The 4,276-nt window shown below is 48.9% G+C and overlaps 1 pseudogene; it reads right to left on the reverse strand.

The window, feature by feature from the left end:
• Positions 1-440: 440 nt before the first annotated feature.
• Positions 441-3,989, reverse strand: LOC102725772 (protein arginine N-methyltransferase 5 pseudogene; annotated as a pseudogene).
• Positions 3,990-4,276: the final 287 nt, after the last annotated feature.

Here is a 4,276-nt window from a genome sequence, read left to right on the forward strand (position 1 = left end):
TTTTGTTTATATAAACCCTGTCATATAAAGAACACTGGACAAGTCACTTTGATTGAAAATATCTCCATCACTCATGGCCTTAGGTTCATTAAGCACTGTGCTTTCTAACAAGTTGTCTTTAGTAGTCAAATGTTCATTAAGTCTCCTACATATGAGGATAGTTATGTCTATGTCAATATCTATATCTATATCTATAATTATGTCTATATCATAAACTTGCCTGCAAACAAATTCTAAACCAGCAGAAAAACACTGGATGCCTGGAGGTTTAAGAAAAGCAAAAAGAAAAAGCAAGAGGAGCTGGGGGGTGTGGGTGGAGGAGGGATGAGGTAAGGGAGGTGGGGAGAGCCACCACCACCAAAGAGAAAATGAAGGACATCAAAGATAAATTTGCCTCTTTCACAATCTCACAAGGGCCAGTCCTGAATACAGTCTCTACTGAATCCAGCAGAAGGTCCCTTTGCTCAGTCAACCCATCCTTGACACCTAACCCTAACCCCTCCCTCCTTCCCCAAAAACCAGGTGGACCCCTGCAGCCCCAGGACAGGAAGCCCTGTGCAGACCTCTTCCCTAGCTCCACCTGCCCCACAGCCTTCCCTCTACTTGTCTGGGGACTCAGGCAGAGCACCAACTGCTCCAGGAGAGGGAAACAATTAGGGAGAGGGGTCCCCCTCCCTCTCAGCCTCAGGCTGCCCAGCCAGCACAATTAGCATAATTACAATATGTTCATCCAGCACCAGGATGAAAACTTATGCAAAAGGGGGATGTGTTAACACACTCAAGCCAGCCAAACAACAGTCGGGCTTTGTAATTAGCTAAACAGTTCCTGTTTTAGAGCTTTCTTGGGGTACTCCCAGGAAGCCCCAGGCTCCAGGCAAGGACTCAGGACTGAAGGCAGCAGTAGGTACATTGAGTCCCTTCTTTCAGGGGCTGAGTCCCACCCCCTACCTCCTCACCCCCACCCCAGAGGTAGCATTTGCCATTATGACATGAAAGGTCTCTAGACCTTTCCAGTGCACATCAAGGAAACACCTCTTCACCCTTCAACTGTCCCTTATTAACTGGCCTTAAGGGAGTCTCAGCTTTCTGGGCTTCAAACCCTCATCTCCAAAAAGGGAAGATAATCTGTGCTTATTGTAGGAAATAATAGGATAACAGCTAGGAAACGTCTAAATAGCAAAATTGCTAAATAAATACCAGGTGGCAATGATGGTCTAGAAAGTATTTGTCTGGATTTGTATTATGGAAGATATTATGGAATATCTAAAGGCACGTTCTTGCCCCCTCAGGCCCAGAGTCAGTGATTTTTAGTATCTCCCTTCTGTAACCCTCCCCAGACCCCATCAGCATAGTTAGCACATTAACTCAGGAATAATAGACTCAGCTTCTCTACAGCATGTTTCCTAACCTTCTTCCTGTCACAGCATATATAGAAAATGATATTTGTAATAGCTTCTGGGGGTAAACGGTTGCTCATGGCAACCCAGGTCCCATCCTGTCACCCCCAAGGCCCTATAGGATCAGGCTATAAATTCCACATCTACCCAACACACCCATGAGGCACTAATATGTCCCTCTATACGGCTAAGAAGCTCTGCTCTACATTACCGGGTTTGTTCTGGTTGTTGTGTAGTTGGATGGTTGTTTTGTTGTTGTTGTTGTTGTTGTTTTTTAAAGGCTGTAACTTCACTTTATTTGTATTTCCCCCCACACAAAACCATCATAACTGGAACAGAGATGGGCAGGGAAAGGGCTGAAAATGTGTTCAATCCACATGTTCTCGGGGCTATTCCAGGGAGTGCTTGAGGCCGAGTGCCTGTTGGAGTAGCTTCAGATCCAGCACTAATTCCTCCCAACCTGGCCTGAAGTCTTCACAGATTGGTGGCTTGAGCCCTGCAATTAATTCTCATCCTTTGCCCACCTTGATGTAAGGCAGGAAAGTAGACTGAAATACTCCACTCTGATGGGCAAGGGGAATCACAACTCACAGATGTACTGCACTTTCTGTGCCACAGGAGCAGAACTTGAAGCTGCTTCCAAGGCTCTGAACACTTGCGGGCAGGGCTAGAGGCCGATGGTGTATGAGCAGCCTGTGGGGTTGTGAATAGCAGAACAGACTGGTGCTGTCACAGCCCACTCATACCACACCTTCTTGGAATCGCTGCATTGCCAGAAACGCACACAGATGGTCTGGCCTTCATGTACCGTAATGGGAGGCTTAATGGGGAAGAGGATGGGAAACCATGAGAACATCCCAGGAGAGTGAGTCTCTGGACAGATACTCAGGGTGATGTCCTGATAAAGCACAGTCTCAAAGTAGCCTGCAAAGCCATGTAGCACTGTGTTCACCTCCACGGGAAACTCCAAGGTACAGCAGCAGTTGTTGTCAATCAGAGGATCTCTACTGGGATGGCTGAAGGTGAAACAGGGCTGGGGCGCAGACAGCTGGTGGAAGTTGTGTAGCCGCACCACATAAGGCATCTCAAACTGGGCCTCAGGGTCTCGGTCCTTTTCCCAATGGGGTCGGACCTCATTGTACAGCTTGGAGGAGGAGATGGGAGCCAGAAAGGAGGTGTACTCCCCAGGGATGCTCACACCGTCATCTTTTAGGAAGTGTTGGGCTCCATCCAGGCACTCAGGTGACAGTTCGTTGTCAGCAAAGGAGCCTAGAAGCTCACTGACGATGATGTCTTCTTTCTCTGGAGCCACCCGTTCCCGCATGTCCGATGAGACTACCGTCACCTGGCTTCCCCATTCTTCAAGCTGCCAGTTCTCTAGCGTCACCATGGCATTTGGGTTCTTCTCCACAGCGTACAGCTTTATCTGCTGGTCAGCCTGCTTGGCTGCCCGCATGGAAGCGTTCACCAGGGGACCCCGGCCTGCTCCCAGCACCATTAGCACCTGCACATTGGTATCTTCTCTTCACCTGGCACTCAATCTAACAGACATTTATAGATGGCCTGCTGATACTGAGAGTATTTGATGGGGTCCTTTTCAAACCCTTCATATGTCTGAGATTCCAGATTGTCCATCAGTGGCTGGAGTGGGGACTGCAGGTAGTCTTCATAGCCCTTGGCAGAGAGTTTGTAGGCATTGGGTGGAGGGCGCTTCTGACTCAAGTATTCCAGGTACTGGAGGTAAGAGCAGAACTCCTTCTCTGAGTGGTGATTGGTGCCTGTGATGATGAACTGCACTTCCAACTTGAGGAGCCGGAAGATCAGCCTCTGGCGCATCTTAGAAAGAACATGAAATCCCTTCTTGTTGGTCAGGAAAATGCTGGTGGGGAGAATGGCTGCTTTGATGGGCTCCCCAAGCCAATGATCAATGACATGATTAGATGGGAGGTCAGCCCCAATTTCAAGAGCCACTGCAATCCTCTTGCTATAGTCACACAAGGTCTGGAAGTTGTGCCACCACATCCACGTCTTCTCCTCTCCACTATACTCTTCTGTGTGTGTACTTGGTGCATTCTCAATGATATCATCTCTAAGGTCCTCTGGAGCCACCAAGGGTGCCCGCATCCAGAACATGGATGAGTGGTGGCCAGTGTGGTTGTGGTTGGTCAAAACCCTGGCCAAGTTTGTGTTATCTTCCTGATTTAGGGGCAGTAGGAAAGCTGGAAGACCCAAACATGCCCCAAAATTCAGCTCCTGTAACACGGCCGCCTCGGAGTTCCTGTGGATCTTCTCCACTTTTGAGTCCCTTCCTGACAGCAGTAGGTCTGATTGTGTCTGGGGGCCAGACCGATTGTTAGCAGGTTCCTGAGTAAACTCCCTCTTGAAACTTGGGTGGAAGACAGGCACGCAGAGGAAATCAAACCCCTGCCTCTCGGGGATGACTAGTCTGTCCCTCTTCGTCCCCAAGTTTGGAGCCCGCATTCCACTTGCGGAGGTCTGGGCCCTCACCCCTGCTTGGCCACAGCTCCCAAAGTGTCAGCTATTTCAGGGACGCAGTTCAGGTCCCTCCCACTGGACACACGGCTCCCACCGGCACCTCTGACCGCCATCGCTGCCATCTTTTCCCTCTGGTTGTTTTGTTTTTTAACAGACATAACTCCTGTGATTCTGGAGTCTATGGTGGTCCAAAGTAATTGCTCTCAACCTTGACTATATATTAGAATCACTAGGGAAACTTTTAATAAATACCAACACCTGGGCATCACCCCAAGAAATTCTGATTTAATTGGTCTGGGGTGGGGCCTCGGCATTAGATGAGCCTGCCATGAAGCCAAGGTTGAGAACCACTGTTTCTCAAGCTTTAAAGTGCAATCAAATCA

Source organism: Leptonychotes weddellii, chromosome 10 (assembly GCF_054177405.1).
Source record: "Leptonychotes weddellii isolate Sample4059 chromosome 10, ASM5417740v2, whole genome shotgun sequence".
NCBI lineage: Eukaryota > Metazoa > Chordata > Mammalia > Carnivora > Phocidae > Leptonychotes > Leptonychotes weddellii.